At 47.9% G+C, this 25,989-nt stretch overlaps 2 protein-coding genes across 6 annotated transcripts in view; one reads left to right on the top strand and one right to left on the bottom strand.

Moving 5' to 3' along the window:
• Nucleotides 1-25,989, bottom strand: part of LOC119401386 (protein transport protein Sec24A) — a 651,765-nt gene that overhangs the window by 283,927 nt on the left and 341,849 nt on the right. The window lies entirely within an intron of this gene.
• LOC119401340 (elongation of very long chain fatty acids protein 6) overlaps nt 1-25,989 on the top strand; it is a 118,615-nt gene that overhangs the window by 69,270 nt on the left and 23,356 nt on the right. For 2 of the 5 annotated variants that reach the window (XM_049417401.1, XM_037668064.2), the window contains exon 2: nt 18,130-18,251. The exons of the other annotated variants lie outside the window; for them this stretch is intronic. The gene's annotated coding sequence lies outside the window, so the exon portion shown is untranslated. The remainder of the gene's footprint in view (nt 1-18,129; nt 18,252-25,989) is intronic. 5 annotated transcript variants of the gene reach the window in all.

Raw genomic sequence — 25,989 nt, 5'->3', positions numbered from 1 at the left:
TAAAACTAGCTTCTGTTGCTACGTATTGCTGCAAAAAGTAACGTAAAATGTGACCTCTCGTTTCGAGTCTTGTATTCACAAAAATCTCGGAGGCCTACTTTACGTTTTTGTTCAATCCCGGGCGGTGGCGCTGCAAATAGCTACGCTCACTGTAAAATTTCTTCTATTTTACTTCACATTTTGCGTTACTTTTTGAAGCAACACGTAGCAACTGAAGCTAGTTTTAAGAAACAAAGGAAAACCAATACAGCTATAAAAGGTGACACGTAGAATAAAAACCCACCATCTATAGCTGTGATTCGAACCAGGGCCTTTTGAGTGGGAAGCGGGCATTCTACCCCTGCACCACTTTGGCGGAGCCGCACGCAACTCTTAAACGACGAGGCATGGCAGACTACCGATCGTAGCGCCACAAGCGGATTTGACCCTCTTTGGGCTTCACTTTTCGAAGCTTGTTCCGAGCACTCCCCTGTTCTAGTACACTCTACTTGTATATGGTATATAGGTGATTCGGCGACTTCCAGTATACGACGGCTGTCGTAGCTTGGTGCGTTGCTTGGTGAGGTTGCTGTGGGCTGCATGAATCAGCCTTCGCCGCGTGCTTTGTCGTGTCTTGTTACGCTTGTCATATCTTCCTTGCGCGCCGTTCCAGAATCAAAGCGTTGTAGACGAAAGAAGGAACGCAGAACATGGCCTATTTCATTGGCTGATATAGTGGCTGCTCGAAATAAAATCTTCAGCGTGTGAGGAAGAGGTATGTTCCTTCATGCGGGCCCGCTGTTTGGCTGCGCCGCTGGCTTCACTCGTCCTTGCTACCTCAGGCATACAAAACAATCGCTCTCAAAGCGTAGCCGGGGATCGACAGATAAAAGACAAGGTAAATGATGACGCCACTCAGTCGAGAAACACGAAGGACAGAATATAGCTAAAGGGTATCAAGGCAGCGATCACTATCAGTTTCAGAAGCAGGCTATATATCCGGCCAGGCAGATCGAATGGTGCGTGTACGCTCGTCTAAGGGAAAAAAGAAATGAAAAAAGTTTTTTTTTTTGTGGTTCACTACTCAGCTAGACGCGTGGTGTATACAACTGCAAAAGCCTGATAATGTCTTATTATAGATCAAGGTTAGTGTTTGTGTCTGGTTTATGCTGTGCGGAGATTACTTGAGTCTGACTCGCTCCTTTTGCGGTTGCATTGTTAGCGCTTAACTAATGCTCTGAGGCCCGCAGAACATTTTTTCATTCGTCAGGACAAGAAAGAAATTTTGTTTTTGTTTTTTAACACGAAAGTGTTTTATGCCGGGGTCCACCAAGTACAGCGGTGAGCACTCTTAGGGTGAACACGCGAGCGCGTGGCCGACGGCACTGTCGGCGCCGCGTAACGGTCATCGGTGGAAACATTGCGCATGCGCATCATGTGTTCTACGAAATACTCTTTCCACCGCGCGCACACAAGCGTATCCCCAACAAGCATATCTATGACGCAGTGCGCGCGGTGGAAAGAATGTAACGCAAAGCACATGCTGCGCATGTGCAATGTTTCCAACGATGGCTGTTACGCGGCGCTGAAAGTGCCGTCGGCCACGCGCTCGCGTGTTCACCCTAACAGTGCTCACCGCTGTACATCCGTCACGGATATGACGTTGATAAAATGGACGCCAACGGGTGAGAAAGAAAAAAACCGAGAAAAAGATACCCAGCTGGGAATCGAACCCACGACGTCGCGGCCCCAACGGCAAGCGCCCGACGCCCTACCGATTAGAGGTGTGCACGGGCTCCGGGTAACCCGAAAGCCCGAGCCCGACCCGGCCCGCGGGCCGGGCTCGGGCGGGCCGACGTATTTTCACCTCGGGCCCGGGTCGGGCCTCTTGGAGTTTTATCGGGCCGGGCTCGGGCCCTGCACAAAGCCCGACTCAAGCCCGAAATATAGAGAATGAGCGGGAATCGCTTTCCAGCACGCATACAGCGCCTTTTCCGCCACCGCCCTTTACCGCTTTTCCTTTCCATTCGCTACTTTAAACAAAAGGGGAGCAGGTAAAGCACTGCCTCTGTTGCACTCCGACAAACAGAGAAGTAACACCACCTGAGCTAGTGACGGCGCCACGCGACTGTTCGCGTTAGATTTAAGGCTAAATCCCGTATGAGTGAAAATGCACGCGACAGCGACGAGCGACCCGACGTAGATCGCCTTCGTGCAAGCTAACGCTTGCATGGGCATACCCCATACACGTGGGCGAGCGAACTCCATTGTTGCTGGCATGAGGCCGTCTACTTGTAATTTGTAATCTGTGTAATAGAGACTGTTCGTCGTGTGTCGTTTGATCATATTTGATATGCTCAATAAAATGCCAAATTACCGGAAAACGATGTTTTGTTTTCGCAGCGAACCTTCAAAAAGCCGGGCCGGGCCCGGGATTGTGTTTTCGTACGTCGAGCCGGGCCGGGCGGGCTCGCAGCCCTTTGCCGTCGGGCTCGGGTGGGCCTTCGACAAAGTCAGCGGGCCCGGGCCGTGCTCGGGCTCGGAAATACGACCCGTGCACAGCTCTACTACCGATTAAGCCAACTCAGGAGATGTTAGGCATGGCGCGAACGCGCCTTACATCTTTCACACATTCTCTTTCGCGGCGGGCGGAGCGGGGCGGTGCCGCCGTCTGTGAGAGGTGAAAAAGAAGTAATGCTTCACGATCGACGCTTACTAGCGCCTACTCCGAGATTGCACGCGATATCGGAGGTCATGGTTAAAGCGTCTCGATACCAGAGAGGCAGACTGGCCGCGCTGGCGTCGCCGAGGCACCCTTGACGCAGTTACGTTCTTTGCCTTTGGCTTCGTGTTAGCGTGCGTCGGCTCATCGGAGTAGTGCAGCTTCCACGTGCACCAACGGGATTTCTCCGCCGCCGACTGCTTCAATTGCGAGAGCACCGACTAACAAAACTGCTGCAATATGCGTTGCAGAAAGGACGCGATTTCGACGGGCGAATGTCGTGCCTTGGTGGAGCGAGAGCAGCGCCTGCGATACAGAGGCCAGCGGGACGCACGCGTTTGCGGCTCAGACTACGAACCTCTACCTCCCGTGTTGCTGAATCGCAGTGTGTGTTATGTATGCATGAGCACAGGCGTCGGCTACCCATTACTAGAAAGCGCACACCGTGCCGTTTCTCTCCTTAATTGACGACGCTTTGAAGAAGTGCATACCGGGTACCAGTGTTGATTATGAGCTTGTTGATATCATTCTTACGCGGGATGCACGATTCGCTGTGTCCAAATATATGTTGACGCCGTCAGCTACCACAACGGTTTAATAATGATCATGGGCGTTAGTCGTCGCGATAGAGACATGCTGTCATGATGAGTGGTTTTCAGCGCAAACGACGAATACACAGAGAAGAAAGAACACGAACACGGTGCTATAGCTGCCAAACACGAATAGACATTGTAGAAGCTCTCATATATCATTACACAATAAGCACTACTTCTGTGAAGACACATTTCACTTTCGTGTTATACCGATTCCTATGACGGGGGGATCAGCCATGTTTTTCATTGAGAAACGGCACTTTCGATCGGTTAGCTTTTTGGCCATGCTGGGCAAGCAAACAAGCTCTTCAGTGAAATTTACTTTAGTCACTCGGCGGCACCTAGTAGGCTGTAAGCGTTCGCGAGAGTATACATTTCGAGCTCATCAAAGTGCCACAGATTGTTTTATGAGAAGTCAGTGCGTTTGTCCGGAATGTTCATTTAGAGAGGAGATTTTGTGGTTTTGTCTGCGCAACGTCTCGGTAGCCGTCACGACCGGATCGAAGGACGACAGTTTCTCGATCACTTCACTTTGCTCAATTGATTGCAGAGCTTTGTCAGCGCTCGAAGTGGCAGGCTTCTGATCCGTCTTGTTTTGGCCAGGGTTCGGCGTCGTTGAATGCTCGAAACCGGTTTCGCCTCGGTGACCAGTTCTGATCATATCCTACGTTGCAGTGTCGGAAGACTCCAAGGTATGGTCAGTTCCGATTATGGTCTGATCACATGTCTAATACAGGTAGCGTGTACGCTTACGTGCGCCCCGAGAAGAGCTTTCAGCGTGGGATGGTATTCTATTCGATAACATCTATACGCAAGCTGAACGCACGTGAAGGAAAACTCGGCACTATAAGTGTTCACCATACCGCCTGTTATTGCGCACCATTAAGTCTACGTGCGCCAACCGCTCTAGTACAGTCTCGTATAAAAGAAAAGAAATAACTAGCAAGCTGTTTTATTCTTAAGCAGCATATCTGATGTTATCTTTTACGCCAGGCGTCATCTTCGTGTGTGCGTGCATGTGCGCTCTGAGTGCCGAAGAAGCATCGGGGAGTCACCGTGTGCTGCGCAGTGGTTACGGAAGTGTGATGGTAATGGTCTTGCGGTGGTGTGTGTCGCCGTAGCTCGAGACGGAGAAGCTCCATTCCAGGAATCCGATAAAGTGGCCCCGAGCAGCCCCGAGGCGCGGCTAGGCGTTCACTCTCGCTTCGTGCACCACCGGTGCCCCCTTCCACTCGCCGGTGGTGTGTCGGCCTCCCGCTCGTGCTGTGCCCGGCAGCGAACGTGGGATTTCTCCCAGGCGTCGCCGTGGCCCCCGCCGCTTGGGTGCCTTTCATTTTCGTTCGGCGCCAAGGCCGCGCGCGTGTCGCTCGCCCTCCGGCGCTGCCAGGAAGAAGAGGAACGAGCGCTCGTCAGCGAGGAAGGGCTTAGCGGCCTTGGATGCGCTCCGCTGACGGTTGATGCTGGTAGTATACGCTGCGTTTTTTTCGCATCGGTGACGTCACGCTCGTGACGTTGGCACGAAGTTCCGCGCGCGCAGTGACGCTCTCGCCCATTGACGGGGTGAGACCCTCACCCATGCCCACCCCAGTCATCGCCGCCCTCCGTCCGCCCTGAGGCGAACGGCTCCTTTCGCTGATTTTCCAAGCAGAGATCTGCCTTCACCGCGTGTTACCAGCTCTTGAGTACATTTCGTAAGACGGTGCTGCGCGTTCTGCTAATATAATATTTAGGCGCTGAATAATAGGACGTTGTGTAAGCTAACAAAAAAGAAAAAAAAAGGGGGCCCGAATGCGAAATTATAGCGCTGCGATTTAGATGCTTTGAGATCGCGATATGTTGAGGCAAGGAATTCGAGAGAATGCAGAGTTCCGGAACTTCCTTTGACGTACGAAATATATCGATGGGTATCGTTGGAAGACCGTTGCGTAAGTATATAGACGACTTTACGTAAGACGCATGGGCACCACCACCTTGAGCTGTTACACAAATGTTTTATTTTTTATATCGCGACGCGTGAATAATAAGATCATGAAAAATCGAATGCACTAACCCAAACTTTTTTTTTATGTCTGTGCGCCTACCGTAGCACTGTTCGTTTAGTTAAAGATACGAAACCGCAAAATATTAACATCCTAAAATGGAGGCATCGTAAGTCCGTAGGACGGGTGGCATTTCGGTCTGTGAATGAAAGCCCCAGTGGTAGCCTCATCCGGCGACCACCCAAACGCACCGGGTATGTGGCAACGAGCTTTAAGGCGAAGAGCCTTAGATGCCTCATGAAACGTGAAAATTGACCGTCGGTGTCCCGTGGCGTCGGCGTTCAACACGAGTGATACAAAAAATCACCATTACGTGATGACGTCACCACGACGTCACAGGTCCCCAAAACTTGACATCACATGATGACGTCGTCACCTGATATCGTCGCTTGACAAAGGTTGACCGATCACAGAGGCAGTGCAAAACTAGGTGATGCAAACTAGGTGAGGTTCAGAAAGCTTGCGATGCCTCCCATGACTGAGGCAGTGCTAAAACACGTTAGGTGCAGAAAGCTGCCGGAGGGGGGCGGGGGAGGATCAGTATATCTAGAGTCACTGTACATGCTACCTTTAGGTAGCAGAGTAGCGCATAGGTCCGGCTAGCAACCGCAGCTATGCGGTGAAGTCGCACTTCGCTTTTGCAGGCGACATGCCTGCTGTGTCGCCGATTAACCCATCTGGCGTGTCGATGACCGGCGATAAACATTGGCTGTCGATGGCTAGTGTTAATTCAGTTCGCCGCAGCGGTGGCGTCGAGAAATAAAAAAATTGGCCCAAGCGGCAGCTTCTCCGCAATGCATGGTTTCTAGCGGCGTTGGAAGACAAATGCGCAACTCTGCTACCTAAAGGTAGCATATACAGTAACTCTAAGTATATCGACTGAGAAGAAAAAAACATGGCTGATCCCTCCGTCATAGGAATCGGTATAACACGAAAGTGAAACGTGTCTTCACAGAAGTAGTGCTTATTGTGTAATGATATATGAGAGCTTCTACAATGTCTATTCGTGTTTGGCAGCTATAGCACCGTGTTCGTGTTCTTTCTTCTCTGTGTATTCGTCGTTTGCGCTGAAAACCACTCATCATGACAGCATGTCTCTATCGCGACGACTAACGCCCATGATCATTATTAAACCGTTGTGGTAGCTGACGGCGTGAACATATATTTGGACACAGCGAATCGTGCATCCCGCGTAAGAATGATATCAACAAGCTCATAATCAACACTGGTACCCGGTATGCACTTCTCCAAAGCGTCGTCAATTAAGGAGAGAAACGGCACGGTGTGCGCTTTCTAGTATTGGGTAGCCGACGCCTGTGCTCATGCATACACTAACACACACTGCGCTTCAGCAACACGGGAGGTAGAGGTTCGTAACCTGAGCCGCAAACGCGTGCGTCCCGCTGGCCTCTGTATCGCAGGCGCTGCTCTCGCTCCACCAAGGCACGACATTCGCCCGTCGAAATCGCGTCCTTTCTGCAACGCATATTGCAGCAGTTTTGTTAGTCGGTGCTCTCGCAATTGAAGCAGTCGGCGGCGGAGAAATCCCGTTGGTGCACGTGGAAGCTGCACTACTCCGATGAGCCGACGCACGCTAACACGAAGCCAAAGGCAAAGAACGTAACTGCGTCAAGGGTGCCTCGGCGACGCCAGCGCGGCCAGTCTACCTCTTTGGTATCGAGACGCTTTAACCATGACCTCCGATATCGCGTGCAATCTCGGAGTAGGCGCTAGTAAGCGTCGATCGTGAAGCATTACTTCCTTTTCACCTCTCACAGACGGCGGCACCGGCCCGCTCCGCCCGCCGTGAAAGAGAATGTGTGAAAGATGTACGGCGCGTTCGCGCCATGCCTAGCATCTTCCTAATCGGTAGGGCGTCGGGCGCTTGCCGTTGCGGCCGCGACGTCGTGGGTTCGATTCCCAGCTGGGTATCTTTTTCTCGGTTTTTTTTTCTTTCTCACCCGTTGGCGTCCATTTTATCAACGTCATATCCGTGACGGATGTACTTGGTGGACCCCGGCATAAAACACTTTCGTGTTAAAAAAAAAAAAAGACTGCTTTCGTTTTCGAGTGGTCTTAGGCGAATGCATAGGAAACTCTTTGAGTTTCTTTTTTTTTCGCGTTGTCTGAATTTCCCCGATGTGTGCAATCCCCCATGTCGGCTTCATATCATAATCGGAATATTTCTTCATGGGCCGATCAAATGCGAAGAAAAGAATAGACGTCGTTATTACCTTGCACAACTGTATGCGCATACTATGTCTATCATGAGCTTCAGCCTCAGCCAAGAAACACACACTCGCCCTACTGAAATGACCATTGTGATATTTTGTTTACGAAGTGTAGGCGCACGAATGGCGTTCACATGGACGGGTTGTAACATGGATGATTGCGAAAAAAAAAACAAAAACAAAAGACGCGAGACTCACGCAGAGAACATGGCTTGAAGGCCGACAGCTTGGACTTTGCAAGGTATAATAAAAGGCTCTGTGCTGACGTGTACTACCCTCCCCATTCTTGGCCCTTAAAAGTGGAACCTCTGACTGCTACTTGATCTTTGTACTAGCATTCTCGCTCTGCATTGCGGTACCAGCTTTCAGAATTACACACATTTTCTCTCGCTGAAAAACTTGACTGACCTGCAGTATTCGGGTATTCCATGTTTGTTGCTTGAAGTAAGAAAAATATTACGTTTACTGCTATATAGCTCTTTATTCCTTCTTCAAAATCGCACATTTTACGACGGTCGGACACGGAGCAGGCTGTCGTTCTGAAGTACCATACTCTTGACCTCGTTTAGCAGTCCGAGGTCGTTTTTATCTTCAAGGTAGCCAGTTTTTGTAGCTCTATCTCGGCGCACCCTTTTTCTTTTTTTTTTTTAGAACGCGGGAAAATTCTGTTAGGGACAGGTCGGCAACGAAAATGAGCCTAAGAAATCAAACAACAAAAAGGAACATTTCAGATTGTTTCAGTGCATCACCCTGTACTTCCGCACCACTACCACGCGTCGTAAACACGAATTCCACTAAATGGTGAAATCGCCAAAGCTTATTGCTCATAACTCTCGTAATTTTTTTTTTCTTGTTGGAGAGTTGGGGGAAGGGAGGGAGGCATAAATAGAAAATGTGTGGCGTGTAGAGACGCTTTATCATGTAGTACAATGCCTTACGTGTGCTTAAAGGCACAGATATCTTATGAGTTGAAGATCGAACATCCGCAATCTCGTGAGCTTGTCTTTCGGCGTTTCGAGCAGTGGAGGTAATCCCATCATCAGCGAGGTGATAGCGGAACGGCATCGCTTCTCCGTGACCCTCATCTGTCCTCCTATATGTATACCGCCCTGATGCCCCGCTTCTCCGTCCTCTTCCTAAAGGAGGCGCGACGTCTAGAGCCGCAGTATCTATCAGGTAGCACAATGAAGAAGTTTTACAACAAATCGAGTCTACGCATAATCGAAGCGATGTTGCACGGTTAGTGATATGGATGAGACGAAGGAGGTCGTATGGCTATCCTGTCGGCTGCTCGCTCGCTTGACCTGCGCGGATACGGTGCCGGAAAATGGAGTGGCTGTATCGAGCCACGCGCGTCCTCGGGAAGGTCACCTGTCTGCCACGTTATCGCGCCGAGTGGCCGGCCAGCGGCGTCGCTCAGCATCGGCGCCGGGTATGCGATGTAGCACGCGTTGCATCGAACCACTGTTACCGCCACTCTAAAGACGTCACGGGTGAAGTTCGATAAGGGCGTACGCCCTGCTCCATGCAGATACACTATACAGTTACACACGTTCCCGTATCGCCGCTGACTGCGATATTATTGAAATGCCGCTTTTGTTCGTGCGCGACTGTTTATGCAGTACATTTTTCTGACTCGTGCTTTAGGCCATAATACTTTCGCTGCGCCGTAGACGTTCGAGTTCGCTGTTTTCTTGCCCAAAATACTGTAAAAAGTCCGTAACTTCAGGAATATAATTACCTTAACATTCTTGCAGCTCATAAATTTCCCGGTTTCTGTGTGGTCTATTACACCTTCCAAAATTATTACGCGACTTCCGAGTCGTTAAGTATATATATGCGACGACGCACCGCGCGATGTGTATTATGCGTGCGTGCGTGCGTGCGTGCGTGCGTGCGTGTGTGTGTGTGTGTGTGTGTGTGTGTGTGTGTGCGCGCGCGCGCGCGCGTGCGTCAAATTGTGTATTCATGGTATTGATATGCCGCAGCTGCACTAAGAAATGCATGAGCATCACACTTCGCAGAGGGTTTTGGTTCGTGGTATATAATACTGTGCTGGGGAATAACGTTGTAATCCAGCAAACCGATGAACTCGATTCGTTCTCATTTCTAGCTTGCTCAATAATAATAATAATATCTGGGGTTTAACGTTCCAAAACCACGGTATGATTACGAGAGACGCCGTAGTGGAGGGCTCCGGAAATTTCGACCACCTGGGGTTCTTTAACGTGCACCTAAATCTAAGTACACGAGCCTCAAACATTTTCGCTTCCATCGAAAATGCAGCCGCCGCGACCGGGGTTCGATCCCGCGACCTTCGGGTCAGCAGTCGAGCGCCATAACCACTAGACCACCGTGGTGGGGCGTTTTGCTTAACGCTCTCGTATTTAAATTACCAATGTCTGTTCTCGCCGTTCCTGGGTAGATATAAACGTTCAATCACCTGTGGCGCATACCCGTACACCGCGGCCCGTGGTAAACCGGCATGTGCCACACGTGTCTGGAGGAAAGGGTTTGACGACGTACGCGACAGGATTTTCACGTTATTCATGTCATGACCCGACAGTCATATTCGTAAAATCCTCTTACCCTCCCCTGCCAAGTTTGTTCTACACCAAATTAAGGAGGCGATCACGAGAGCACCCAGACGTAGGCGGATAGATAGATAGATAGATAGATAGATAGATAGATAGATAGATAGATAGATAGATAGATAGATAGATAGATAGATAGATAGATAGATAGATAGATAGATAGATAGATAGATAGATAGATAGATAGATAGAATAGATAGATAATAGATAGATATTAATAGATAGATAGATAGATAGATAGATAGAGATAGATAGATAGATAGATAGATAGATAGATAGATAAAGAATAGATAGATAGATAGATAGTAGATAGATAGATAGATAGATAGATAGATAGATAGATAGATAGATAGATAGATAGATAGATAGATAGATAGATAGATAGATAGATAGATAGATAGATAGATAGATAGATAGATAGATAGATAGATAGATAGATAGATAGATAGATAGATAGATAGATAGATAGATAGATAGATAGATAGATAGATAGATAGATAGATAGATAGATAGATAGATAGATAGATAGATAGATAGATAGATAGATAGATAGATAGTGCTCAATGCGCCAAAGGTTCGCTAAGAAATGCTTCGCATTTAATAACCACGAGCGGCTGACGTTTCATCCTGATCACTTTTGTTCACCATATCTTCCTGAAACCCCAAGGTGGCTTTAGATTGTCTTTCCTGGCGTTTGAAAATGGTCGAAGAGGCGATGGCATCGTTAGGCTGTCGTTCGGTGCTCGTCGCCGCATCTGAATCCCTGCAGTGGCAAGTGAGACAGCCGCAGTTAAAGGGCATAGCGTTCCTTGAAATCGATAAAACTGGAGACAAAACAAAAGGGGAAATAATTTCTACCCAGTTGTATTTCTCCCTCATGAAAATGCGACCACCATGTCTGTGAATCGAACCCGCGTCCTCGAGCTGAGCAGCGCAACACCAGTTGTTTCCTTTGTCACATTATATCTTAGTTTTGAGCACTGAGAATTCGGGGATGTAGTTTAGTACGCTGGGTTTTTTTCTAAGCAGGCGGTACTTGAGGGATTCTTTAAGGCCATTTGATAAAATGTAGTGCTTCATTAATGACTACGCTACTGGCTTTGGTCTCGTAAATAAGACCTCTCCCACATTAAAGGGGAGAGCCTTTTTCAGCGAAAGCAACCAACCCCCCCCCCCCCCCCTCTTTTTTTTCTTTTTTTCTTTCTTGTGCAAGGTCATTTTTCAGCATAGCCTACGGTTGTCGAATCAACGTCAAAACTTGGCGGAGCGCATTAACTTTTTGTGCAGTTGCCCACTGTTGGCACTTCACATGTATATACATTATCGCCACACTCCCTCGGCTTAGTGATATCTGTGGATCTTTGCGCCCTGTTACGCCGCCGGGGGAGCACGGCTGTAGTCGGAGTCGATGCTCTTCGAGTGCCGCTGTGGACGTTGCACACGTGTAACCGGCGCTATAGTTTTCGAACCACGGAGCTCCCAAGGACGCAAGTGCCGTTGCTCTGCGGCCATTTCGCAACCCAAATTAACGGCACAAAGAGAGCCTGTTTGTTTACAGTACCGAGTACTCAGTTTCTGCCTCGAAGTGCTCGGCCCCTGACGTCACCATTCTGGAGTCTTGTCTGTTGCCCTCGTAACGCGTGAGTGTTCCCGAGCCGGCACACGGCCGAGTAGACACGTGGCCCTGTTATCGCCCTCCTCCGCTTTTCCCACAGAAACGAACGCCTGTTTGGTGCGCTATTTAATAGCTCCCTGTTGCGTATATTCAGCCACCCGATTAGCGCCTCTTTCTCGGTCTTCCATGAACTCTTCACATCGGGTCGCGCTGCGGTGTCTCCTTGTGTTGTTTGCACAATTTGGCGAACACGGTGATTTAACCATCTTTATTTATTTCTTTTTCCGGCGGCGTTGCTATGCACGGACTACTCCAAAGGGTGACTCGGTATGCTTAAATATGTCCAATAAATTGCTTTGTGATTACAAGAATGAACGGCAGGCCTATACAGGAGAGAAACAGCGAAAGGGTGCGCGCTAATCTGTTCTTGGAAGACGGTAACATGGGAAGCTGTAGTTAAACACACTGCGCGGTCCGAGCTCTATGGCAGACTATGTATAATAAATTTACGTGAACATCGGCGTTGAGCTCTTCGGATACAAATAAATTCACGAAGTCTCGAAGCAGGCCACTGCCATAGTACAGTGCCTGTAGCGTTTACGAAGCGTCAAGGTTGTAGTTAGCGAGCTTCGAGACAGCTCCATGGATTGGACATATTGCGTAAGTTTTTCCTTTATACGCGCTGCGTTTCACCATGCAACATTTTCTATACGCAATGCATTATGCACATTACAATAAGGCCACAACAGCGAGTGCTATGTATGCGTACTAGGATATACGTGTACTATGTATTCCTTAAGTGTAACGACTGTACATGAATTTTGCGGTCGTGTGTAGGTTAAGACGTGCGTAGTGCTCTTGCGCGACTGTACACGATCCTACGTGGGGACTCTCTCTGCTTTGTGTATTGTATACCTTTTTGTTTACATGTTCGATTAGGACGCTGCTTCTTCTTTTTTTTTTCTTTTTTCTCGCGAACTGAGTATGTTTCCTGCATTTCATCCTCACGCTTATGGGTGTTTTCAATGCTGCCTCTGCCTGCAAAACTTTCTGCGGTTTCCGTTCTCGCCTGCAACGTCTGTCTCTTGGAAGGAAGAGCGGGAAACATGCCGAATGATCTTTGAAGGGTTCCTGGAACTACTCCGAAAAACAGTACCTCGCATCGCATTCCTACCTTTTACTGCTCTACATGTTATTAGTTCGTTGAAGACACATTTTTTTTTTTTTTTCCATTTGGTGACTAGTACTTCAATGCGTATCTTCGAGTGAGCTGCACGCACTTTCGCTTCGCACTTTGCCGAGCTTGAAGATAGCAAGCCTCCTGTATATGACGTGCACAGGCCGCTTATCTTTCGTTCCATTGCGACCTTTGCCACACACACACACACCACACACACACACACACACACACACACACACACACACACACACACACACACACACACACACACACACACACACACACACACACACGCACGCACGCACGCGCACGCGCACACACACACACACACACACACACACACACACACACACACACACACAAAAAGCGGGCGCGATGTCTCTGCAGCGCATATGTACAGTCGCGAGCAAAAGTTAAAACACCAACTGGTTACACAAATAATTTTTTTGTCTCGGCAGCCTGAGCATGTTGCTTGAAATCGAGTAATGCAGCCTAAGTGCACACGTTTTGCCAGTGCAATGCACTAAAGCATTCTGACGCTGTGGAGCTGTGATAGGAGAAACGTGCTTTCTTTTTTCTTTTTTGCTGGTGCCATGGATTCTAAGCTTTTGCTCGTGAATGTACCCGTATAAACAAAAATGTTCCGACGCTGCGCCTTTAGTACCAAGGCTCGATACTATAAATAGATGCATACTTCTTCGGGCGGAGTAGAATGTCCTTAACAATTTCCCGCGTGCAAGCACACGCTGACCGAGTGTCGTCGAGTCGCTGCTCAGTGGAATGATGGCGTCAATGAAATTAATGCTATGCGTATTCATTGTGGCAGTCGTCGTTGGATGGCTTATGCTGTAGTCTTTGCACACACAGATATGTTAATTCGCAAAGGAGCTATGCGAAGCTTCGTACAGTCCGCACGGAAACCAAAGTCAACTGCGCAGCGCCAGTGTCGGGGGAGCGGCTATGGATACGTGTCCATCAATCCCTCGGCCGTTCGATTCGACGACACTTTTGTCCGCCGGGATGTGCATAAGCAATGAAGGGTGTGTGCACCCGTTATCGACGCGCTATAGGTACAGAACCAACCGCCATTTGCAATTTTTTTTTTTTTTTTGCATTTTCGCGCCGCTTTCACTACAGCTTCTCGTCGCACCGCCGATTCTTGCTTGCTGATGCGTGCGACAAAGGTTCGTAAACTCGCGCGGCCGTGACCCGAGGGCTTATATAGTGGCTGTGACACGCTGTCCTCGCGCTCTTTGTTTCTCGTTCATGCGCCTGAGTTTGCAATTGTTCGTGTTTCGTGCTGTCGAACGTGCTCTTCCTTCCGCAGCAGAGCGTCGCGGCAGTGCTTACGAAGTCCTTGCTGTATCGTATATACGGGAGACCTTGCCGCTGTGTATACAGCGCCGAGAACGAGGCGCTTGGGCGCTTACTAGCGACGCGAACTCGCTATATCCACGTGGCGTTTTAACGCCTCTGAGCAGGAACTGAAATAGAAAATGCCGCGGTGAATTAGAAATTAATAAATTCTAAAGTTTGTAGAAAATCTAGAACAGTTTACTTTCAGACAGATGACTGAGTCCGATTCTGGCTCGTATACCCCCCCCCCCCGCTTCTTTTTTGTTCACGGACAGCGACGCCACATTTTCTGCGACACCGGCTCTTTAACATTTTAAAATAGGTTGTTTATTTCCCTGTAGATGGAATTACCAGCGTTCAGATTTCTTCATTCCAGTGCTGTACGCATAGGTTCGTTCCCTTTCCTTCGAAGATCGTGTTGCGCTCTGGTTGTCGCGCGTTTACTGAAACTGCGGTTCCATGCGTGCACAACAGTTCTGTTTACGCTTGAGTCTTGCGCTGCACGTGCTCATTAGGGAAAGTGCTTCTCTACTGATGCATACTCCCTGCGGCGATCGTAGCCTGACCGGACCACATTATGCTTTATACACAAGCAACGCTTTCCGCCTATGCGCAAAGCGATAGTAGTTATAGCGCGCGAAATCCACCCTTCCATCGAAACCTCGGGTTTTCCGTAGTTTGTTACGGTATACGTTCTGCAAGCTGAGGTCGTTAGCGCATTGCTACGCCAACGTCAGCACGTTATGGCGCAAGGAAAACTTACGTTTGTTAATCTACCTCTACACTTATGCACCGTTTATCTCTCTCTTTTTTTTTTTAAGGTTTCTATCGACTAACGACCGATGCGACCTCGCGTCGCTCACGTAATATATAGGGACCAGTTTGTCGTGCGATTACCGCCTATATGGCGTAGTTTGACAATGTCTCATGGAGCGTAAGAAATTTTCTGCGGCAAACAGTGGCGCTGCTAGCATGCGTCTCTTTTCCACTTCCGTTTCTTTTCCCAGATAACCATATCAGATTACCGTGGCGCTAAAGGACCAGAAGACTTGTGTATAACGGCGTGTATAATGCAAATACGAGCTCAGAAACGGAAAGGGAGCGGAAGCATAGGAAGTGCAGGTGCCTACCCCATAATTTATTTAAGGCGAATATCTCGAGCTATAGATGTGGTCCCCTAGTTATTTACACGCTGAAATTTCAGCAAAAGACCCCACCCTTGTATCTCCTGGGAAGGCTCGCTAATAATCATTGTTTTAGACGTTCCCTGCAAGAGCGGGTCATGGGACATGTCACATCTATCTTAGCCTCTTACACGTACACCTCATTCTTTGTGTCAGGTGCTATTCGGTGTGTGTTGAATATTAGCGCTGAAATAATTTCTCCTAGTCTGAAAAAAAGAAAAAAAAGAAAAACAGGCTTGCCGTAACCTTACAAGTTTGAACGCCACCTTCCTCAGGGAGACAAAGAGCTTAATGGAACCTGCAGATTGCAGTCCTCCCGTACACCGGGCTTGCCACTGCAGGTCTGATGTTTCGGATGTGGCATTAAGAGGAAAAGAATACAAAAAGAGCAAGAAAGAAAAAAAAATGGTGGCAGCTTCACACGAGTGGGGCCGAGCCTGAAGGAAGAGCGGAGCGGGGCGGCCTTTCTTTCTTCTCTTTCTTTCTCTTTCTCTCTGTTTTTGTATCTCTTTTTTGTATCTCTTTCTTTCTATTGCTTTCTCACTCTATTTCTCTTTCTCGCTCTTTCTCTTTGTTCCCTCTCTATTTCTTTCTCTCTCTCTCTATGTTTCTCGGTCTTTTAACTTTTTATGTCGTTATTCCCTTTAAATTCCGTTATTCCTCTTTCTTTCTATCGCTTTCTTTCGCTCTCTCTCTTTCAAGTGTTCGTTTTCGTTTGACGCTCGCACCTGCTGTACACGGTAGTGAGGCTTGCCTAATTACTGTGGCGCGTACCTACCTGAGGAGTTTAGCACGACGGAGCACAAGTTACCGACAGCTTAAACAGCTTCGCTGTCAATATAACATGCCCCTGTAGGTGTGTCGACCATAGAAAGTTACGAAGGTGAAGATGCCGGTGTCGTTACGAGAAACTGACATCGGGGTACTTCACCTATTGCTTACGGTCGTGCGAATGCTTGGCAGAGGTTTCTGAGCACTTAATGCCGCCGTTGCCTGGTGTCATATAGCGCGCCCGGCCAGTACCCCAGCACGTGTCGACGAAGTTCTCCCTCATTGTAAGTGTGTCATATGTGGTTACATCGTGCTCTGCAAGACAAGTTGTTGACGCTCCTATTCTTCCTCGGCTTTGAAGCATTGATTTGTAGCCCGTGCCCGCGCAAATAGAGATGCCGAGCAATTGATGAAGCCACGTGCGATTCCTACAGTGTCAGCAGCTCTCGCATTTCGCCTGCTTGCGTCTACGCCTTGCCCGTCATCGGGGTCGGGGAGTTAAACCGACGACCTCGGAATTATTCAGCGACTCTCGCAGACTACACCCCTCAATGCTACCTGCTGTGCCCCTTGTTTTATGGCGTTCCTCGGCTGGTCATCGCCTGTTGACCTTGAGGACACCGCAGGGAGCTCCGTAACCCTTGGCGCGCTTCGTTTTCCTGCTTGTTAGCAAACGCTTCGATCTTTCGGTAACTTCCAGTGACCCACGGAGGCTTCCATGACGCTCATTCTAGCGGGGCACACCATCATTGTGCGCGTAAATCGAGCCAAGAATTTCGAAAACGCGCAGATTGCGTTACAGACTTCATTTTCCTTCTTTTCGGGAATTATTTGCGCATCTTGCTCTTTTATGTACTTCAGCGTTGTATTTATGGTTCTGGCCACTGGCAGATTCGCGTTGAAATGAAATTTTCTTCCTTTGGAGCGAAAAACGCCACATTTTTTTTTTTTTTTTTTGTCGTAAGCGTTCTGTTGCCTCACACTTTTACGCACTATGAAAGGCGATGGGTTTCATGATTGGTTGTATATGGCGTGAAGGGCAGAGTTGGCATTGACAGATAGATATACGTGCTTGGGGAACAAAGTTTTTTTTTTCTTTTTCGTTAAGAAGACTTTAGATGATCAGGGAGCCTTATGACCGCGTCTGCTTGCCGGCTGGTAAAAGGGATTCGAATCGATCAACAGCTGAAAGCCAAAAGACTAGAACGAGTTGCCGTTCGCAAGTTCTGTTCAAATGGTCAGAACCAACTTATTTTAGGCGCGTTATAAGATCTGTCGGAAATATGTACGACGCTGGGTGTGCGTAAGTGCCGATTAACGTGATGTGGCCGTTGCGCTTTTTCAGTATAAGTAAACTGTTCGTTAGTGCTTGTCTTCAAACACTGTATCTCCTGTTGTGTACTGGTGAAGCAAGCGTGCGATGACGGGGAGCTTTCTTGGAACTTGGCGGGCAATGGGTGTCTCGCATGACAGAAGCTATGCGCTTTCTGTGTGTCGGTCCAAGGTAAAGAATTTCAGCGGCACTCTTATCGACGAGGCGACCACCGATTCCGCCCTTTCGTTTCCGTCCCCACATCGTGATGAACGCAAAACGTGAAAGAAAAAGAAAGAAACAAAAAATTAGCCGCAAAACACTCGCTCTTTGCGTGCAAAGAAGGTTCCTTGTGCAGGTCACACTTTTAGAACGCTCGCGTCGGCCGAATTTAAAGTTTCACTCTTACAACGTCAGCGGCAAAAGAGCATAACAACTCTCCTTGCGTCAAAAGGAAGCTCGCGAAATCTGGCTGGGACAGCCCCGGTCGCTCGTCTTGCGTAACAATACATGCCGAGCTGGTCTAGGCTGTGCCCTCCTGCGTTTTATGTAGGGGCAAGGTGCCGCGGCAGATTGTCCCGCCGTCCTTGGGGCAAAGTCCCAAACGATACGAAACAACCGTCTCTTCGTCAGCCAAGTAAAAGCGGACTCCATTGGGTGCAAGAATTGCTGGTGGTAATTGCGCCACTGTTCCCTCTACGCCGAGTAGCGCAAAATTTAGGGTGGGGGGGAAACATAAGGTAATAAGTGGGATTGATTGTCGGAGCAATAATATTTTCGTCGACTGTCCGCTCGAGGCATAGTGATGTAAAAACCACCCTATAAACGCCAAATTCGCAGTCAGTATCCGGGGAATTCAAAGGAGCAACCACGTGTCTGGATCCGTCGCTATAGACACACGTCTTCCGATTATACTTGCCAGGCGGCGGCGTTTTTTCCGATTGCGATGAATTCGCAATGGTTGTATGCGAGCATGACTGTTATGTCGTCATATACGCGCGGTATGCGAGAAGCAGCGCCGAATCCATCTGACTTTGCTTCGTTCTTTTTATTTTCCACGCTGTATACTCTATGCCTCTCTCGCTCTATCACAGGTGGTAGACGATACAATGCGAGAAAATAGCTTCGCTTGGCGAGCCGAGCGCAGTATACTCTCTATCGCAGACTATATCGCGCCGCGGTTTGGCGCATGTATGTGTGATATATCTCGATAAGATTCCTTGTCGCCTCAAAGTTCGCCGCTGCGAATATTTGCTAGAGTGAACCAACAAAAAAAAAAAAACCATTTGGTAAATCCGATACACAAACACATTAAAGGCCTTTAAACTGCAGGAAGCATCTACCGGAAAGAAGTTGACGCACACGACACAAAGTATGTCCTTTTTCGGCTAAGGTCCCTTTCGGAAATGGAGATATATCCGAACTCCTTTAATGTGCGCGAAGGGACAAAATCGTGCGCAGATCGCACTCAAACATAACAAACCTTGACTACACAATGGGTGCTTACTAATCATAGCGCTTGCGAAACCGATTGTAGAGTTGGCAGTAACGCAATTTCACCCGAGTGCACAACTTTTTCAAAAGTTCTGTCGGCTTCAATTTAAAGGAGCAACGCCTTGCTGCGTCGTTCACTGAACGCATATAAAGGAGACCGTGCGGTATGCCGTGTGTCCGCGGCTTAACTCCTTTTTTGCAAGAGGTCCTTCGGCGTAAAATAAAGAAGTTGACGTTTAAGGGCTTTAGTTCTCCCGCTTGCCAGAGGTGCATAAATAGCCCCCTTAAAGTGACATCGAACTAAGGTGTCGCAGGCGAGGCTGAATTCCCGGTAATATGACGCAACCTCTCCACAGGCTGTAATCGAAATGTGGGGCACTTGTTGAAGATAGCCGGTGGCAAAGGCAGTGAGAAGTTGATCGACCTGCCAATAACTGTCTCTCGCTGGGTGCCGCTATTCCAGCATGTGAGCCGCGCAGTAGCTTCTCTAGCATACAATATAGTTAGGCTCACAAAATCGTCAAGTTTGCGCCAATCGGATACGCACGAACCCACTCACGCGTGAGTAGTGGGATAGAGCTTCGAGGACGTGCGTTAAAAAAGCATGAAAAGAGAACATCAAAAGCTCTTCCCACGGGATTTCCGGAGAACTGTCTAAATAAGTCGATAATCTGGTTCTACTTAGACTCGCCTTGGCTGTCAAGGTCGCGGGTGACGCCTGAAAGGTTGTGTATGTGACCCTTTTAGAGGTCGTGTGCAATCCGGACGCGGCTGCGCATGTTATTTAATCCAGTGTGGAGCTGTTTCCCTGCTTTAAGCAACCCCGGTAGAAATGTTGATCCTTTCTTCAGGTGTCTAGAAAATACGTCATACGTTAATGATGATTTCCATCTTATCGCTTTGAAGTAGTCATAGCCGAGTGAGCGCTGGGATCACGTTTACATTTCCCGAATTGTGATCTGCAGTCAGGACAACGCGATGTTTCGCGATAAATCGCAGCCCAACTGGATCGTATGACGCGACGCCTTCTAGAATTTCAGATTGAAATTTGTTCTATGAACTCGCGAGCGATCCTTAGTCCACTTTATTTCGAGCTGGGGAGGGTGGATTCCCTATCGCTGAGATTTAAAAAAAAAAACAAAAAAAAACAGGGGTGTCAAGGTGGGGGGAGGTTAAAGGCGGGTTGCAGAGACTACAACCAACTCCGGATGGACCACTGGCTTTTGTCTGACAAGTGTGGGTAATGCCCTGGATACTTTCGTATCCAGAGCATCCAGAGATACTTCTGTATATAAACGCCCTTCACTCTCATTCATCTGGAAAAAAAAGGGCGGGGGGGGGGGGGAGGGGGGAGCAGGCGTGATTATTGGCCCGATGTATTAGAATCGTAGTCGATGACTGTTGCTGCGCCTCTACCACTTTATTGCCGCCACATTTCCTGGTTTATTTATTTATTTATTTATTTATTTATTTATTTATTTATTTATTTATTTATTTATTTAAAGCTGAACGTGTGCAGGTGTTCTAGGGAGGAGCGGGGAAAAGTAGATATGCTATGCGAGCACTACGTATATAATATACTTCAGCGGCAAACTTAAATGCGAAAACGTTCAGAAATGTAGGACAGAGGCAAGCAAGCGGTTTTCATTGGTTGGCAGCCCCTTTAGGATAAATCAAGCAACAAATTTGTGCGATAAAAGTGGTCGTTAACATTATAACCGTGATGAGCACAAGGTGGCAGTGGAGCTTGGCTTAATGTTTCATGTTGCTTTAAGGCACAGTGGCAATGACGATCTTTCGAATGCAATTTAAACGTGACCTTTATATCGCTATTTGACCCACCGTAATGGCTCACTAGTTATACTGCTAAGCGCGAGGGTCCGGGTTCGGTCTCCGGCCGCAGTTTCCGCATTTCGATAGGTGCGAGATTGCGGAAGAGCTTACGCTCACGTTAAACAACTTGCGGGCGAAATTAACCCTGAGCCCTTGACGGCTCACATATAGACCGTGTATTGCACTGGAGATTTAAATCGTCATAAATTTATTCTTACAGCTGTGTGTTGCAATTAGCGGTAGCGTTTACCCAAAGCTATTTATAATTGTTTGTTATAGCTAACATTTATAGCTGTTCCTCGCGTGATCTTCGTGGCAAGTTCTAAATTACCGTTTATTTATAGGGGTGCTGTGTCATTACTCAAACGTCTCGACTGAACAACCGCTGTGTTTCTCGCGTTGCATAAAGGAGTTTTGATTCGTGAAATACGGCCAGGATGAGCGCCCGCTGAGAGCTTTGTGAGTTTTCCTTTCACCCGCTTACTCGTGACAGCTGGTCGATTTCTGCATTTTCTACGCTCGCAAGAAAAGAATTGAAGCTAGGAGTGGCTTGCGTCTTTACAATAACGCACTCCTGGCTTTTGGGCAATAAGGTGAACTAGTAAATGTCGTCAGAAGAACTTTTTTTTTCTTTCGTCTATTCGGCGAAACAGACTGACAACAAAAGGACGGTTGTTACGTATACGTTATAGAGCACGGACGAGCAGGGTTCCCATAGCAGCGCTCGGCGCAGACAGCTTTAAGCAGTGCCTTTACTCTGTCTTGAGCATAGAGATTAAAGCTCTTCATGTCCCTTAGGCAGATTGCCTCCTATCGCAGTAAATGGTGATACCATGTCAGCGTGCGAAAATTCAGCAGTGTGAGCACTCCAGTGCAGTAGTGTGTGCGTGCGTGCGGGCGCGTGTGTGTGTGTGAGAGAGAGAGACAGATGACCAATGGTCGCTTATCGTACACAATGGTGGGTCGTGCTTACACATTACACGTGCATTATCTCTTCGGAGTGCGCCACAACTTGATTATCAATGCCACCTTAGTTATGAAGAGCATAAGGCGATAAAGTTACCCTTTTCTTATCGATTTTGCCATGCATGCAAGAGCTTAACGCAGCTACCGGCTTTCTATCTTTAGAGGCACCGTGTCTGTATATATATATATGTGTGTCCTTTATTGGCGTCAATAAGTTGTCTGGCTCGCCGTGGTGCTAGTGTTGTCGGTGCTAGGGTTGTAAAAACCCAGTGCCGCGTCTACGGGTGTGTCCAGGGTAATGCCGCGCGTCGTGGAATGTCTAACTTCACGTACTTACGTTTCTATAAAATAATAAATGTATATTCGTGAATAACTTTGGGGCTTACCTCGAAGAGTTTTATGTGCAACACATACGCACAAAGTAATGAATATTTCAATAAACAATACGGTCATTCAACGAGCGGTTAATTATATCACTCGGTATTTCTTTCACATATATATACATGATGTGTACTAGATCCACTCACCTACTAAAGTAGTAAACAAGATTCCCAATGTTGGTCAAACGTTGCCGAATTGAGCATTGCCGTCACGCCTTTGAACGCCTGCAATTTTCCCACCATGAATAGAAACGGTAGGTACCGACTCTTGTGGGCATACTGCTCTCGAGTATAGCTGTGCGTGGCAAAGGATAAAGAAAACACCCTCCCCCTCAACACACACACCTGCCCATGAGCACACACACGCACACCATTCGCGTAGCCAGGGAGAGGGGTGGAAGCCCTCCACCCTTAATTTTTAAATTTCGCATCGCTATATATACTCGCACGCAAACACACGCACGAGCATACATAAAGGGTCGGTGAACCCCCATCTCCCACGCGAAAAAAATTTCTGGCTTCACTCCCGACACATACATACATACATACATACATACATACATACATACATACATACATACATACATACATACATACATACATACATACATGCATGCATGCATGCATACATACATACATACATACATACATACATACATACATACATACATACATACGTACGTACGTACGTACGTACGTACGTACGTACGTAACCAGATTGACATTTTTAGTTATGCGTCCGCAGCAGCTCTGCAGACGCAGGCTGCCATTGAAAATCGCTTGCAGTCTGCGTCCGCAGAGCTACTACAGGGACGCCCGGCTAAAGCTCTTTATTGTTACTAGTCGTACGCAATACGTCTTCAATTCGGCTCACTCATTAAAACACGCTTGTGCAGTTCTTTGCATAAAATTTTCCGACTCCTCTACATCGTTCCTCATTACTTTTCCTGCGTTTCAAGTTTACGGCGCGAAAGGCGAAGATGTTTGCGAAATCGAGCAGGCGCCCGCGCCTCTCACGCGCTCACGCTTCGCAAATAACAATGTTTTGATAAGTGACATTGAAACTAGTTACTTGACGACACACATTGGAATTCACGCATTATAGCCATGGCGACATCAAAAGCCAAAGGTCGCATCTTGCTACTTAGAACGAATTCTAAAGATTACACTGCATGATTGCAAGGTACGCATTCCCAAATTTCACGACAAAATATTTTGGTGGTCCATTCACTTTCGAGCTTCAACACATACAAAAAAAAGAGAAAGGTTTTGAGCAGGAAGCAAATGGAACAACAGTGCATATTTAGTGCAACTTTCACAGCGCTTTGCTTAAAACTTGTACTAGTTTCGAAATTCGTTACAAATGGATGTGTCTTGTATGTTCACTGGCTTTTTCTTTTTGTGTATTGTGATGTGTGAAAGCGTTAGTGGTACATGATTAAGACTGGAGCAAACAGCGCTGGACACGGGAGGGTGAAAGAACGACAGACAAGGGCGCTGATGGTCTTTCACCGTCCCGTGTCCAGCGCTATTTGTTCCCGTCTTAGTTATAAAGTTAGTTATCGAATTATTTAATTAGTCGATCATGCCATTTGGCTTCCAGTGGAACTAACGTCCCCCTTTACGCGCAATCCAGCTCAATGAGCAAATTCAGGCTACATACGAGAAGCGATTTTTTAGAAGATTGTGTTCAAGTCATACAACCAGGAAAAGTTGCACACGGTTAGAAAGGAATACATTCAACTACCTTCTCGATACTGCTTCTTGTTCTGAAGTCTGATAAACTACCTCCTGGAGACGCTGTATCTCGGCTGATCCATTTTTATGAGCAGTCCGCGCAATGAGGAAAAATAGTAGGTCATATGGTTCAGGTGGAGCTTGTTCGGTCTGTCGGCCCACATAACTTGAGTATCAGTGACGTGAGCTGCCAATTAAGACACACGCTTAGAGCTAGAACCGCATGGCGCGTGCTTCGCGAACGAAAATGCGACTCCGGCAAAATAAAAGTCGCGCCTCCCCGTGCGTGTGCGCGCGTGACGCACTTTCTTTCTTTCTTTCTTTCTTTCTTTCTTTCTTTCTTTCTTTCTTTCTTTCTTTCTTTCTTTCTTTCTTTCTTTCTTTCTTTCTTTCTTTCTTTCTTTCTTTCTTTCTTTCTTTCTTTCTTTCTTTCTTTCTTTCTCGTTGCGCAAAGCTCCATCCTGTTTCCTTCCTCCATGCGGGGAATGGGACCTTCATACACGTGCTTCAGCGCATGTTGCTACAGGCAACAACGAAATGTGGCAACGTGAAATTACAGGTCACCTCGATAAAATGTCAGATTTCCGTATCAGAAACGGCTGATCGTCGGCGAGCCCATGATCGAGAGAGCATCGTTTATTGGAAAACGGCGCATATAGATATGCATATGACCGGCGCACCTTCGAAGGCCGCATTTCTGTGCGCTCGCCGGGGCCGAGGTTTTCGCGTATACGACACCACCACTGAGATACGTGAGTTGTAAAAGCTTCGCTTGAATAATTAACGGCGTGCTGTTCCGCTCTGCTGACGATTGCGTCGCGTTGAAAAACGCGTTTCGGTGACGAATGATGGATCGCGACAGCACAAAACGAAAAGTTGGCATGAAGCACGCAGGCACCTTGACGACGGAAACGCGCGCTTTCGCGGAGAACCGCGCACGACCAGAGTCGCTATATGTGTCTTTAACCCTCCGGGAATAGCTGGAGCTTTCCGCGGACAACAGCGTCAATTGTCAAAGATCGGTGTGTAACGATTACACGAACGATGGAGCACAGGTCGTTGACACGAAGATTGACATCTCATTTTCATCGCTTCCCTTGTGGAAGGAGTCAGCGACGCTGGCGTGATAAATGAAAGCAAGGTGCCTATATATTTGACTGGGTAGCCTCAGCTGCGGCTCCGACATACCCGCCGCACTCACTGGGAGGCATACCGTGTAGTGCGTGTCAAGCACTCGGTAAACACGCGGTTAAATGTGTACACTGCCTATGCGCTGCCTATAGATTGGCGCTGGCAGCTGCCACATGTTCACACCTCCTTTATCGTTTCCCCGTCTATCGACCGCAGACACTCGGCACGCAAATAGTTTGGCACGCTGCCTCCTTCTTAACCGCCGTCGTGGCCAATGGTTCATCGTGTCTCATCGTGTACGCTTCGATGCTCTCTGTTCGTTCTCGTTCGGAGCTCGGATGGCCACGTGGCTGAGTTATTTCCTAGGATAGGGAAGCGCTGCGAAGGCGAGAAATTGGCAAACCGGGAAGAGGCGAATACCAATAAGGCAGGTGTTTATGTGGCGTATTAGCCCCGGGCCAACACCACGTGCGGGTGCCTCAGTTCGATTTTATACCGAACCTCTGCGAAGTCTCTTTTCGATTAGGAAGAGGCTACTCGAGAAAAATGATCGTTTCTTAAATAAAACGTCGTTTACATAGCCACGATGGATGTCAGAACTTACACAATGATCGCCGATACGGTTACTAACGCTATCTTAATCATTTCTTTCAATTATTCGCTTTCGTGACATGTGGCATTTGGAGAATTTTAATCTGGATTCTGGCATTGCTTAGTGCTCTGGCATTACTTAGTGCTAGAAAGTATGGGCCTATAGCGCCAGTTTCGAGGCTGCGAATTGCGGTGTTTTTGTAGTTTACAGTTTACCGGGCTGCATCTTTCACAGGTGCATTATTAACTTGAACAGCAGTAGCTGTTGCTTGTAATTTTCA

The sequence above is a fragment of the Rhipicephalus sanguineus genome, chromosome 1 (genome assembly GCF_013339695.2).
Source record: "Rhipicephalus sanguineus isolate Rsan-2018 chromosome 1, BIME_Rsan_1.4, whole genome shotgun sequence".
In the NCBI taxonomy this organism is placed as follows: Eukaryota; Metazoa; Arthropoda; class Arachnida; order Ixodida; family Ixodidae; genus Rhipicephalus; species Rhipicephalus sanguineus.
Note: the sequence above shows the minus strand (reverse complement) of the source record. Positions and strands in the feature narration are given on the sequence as shown.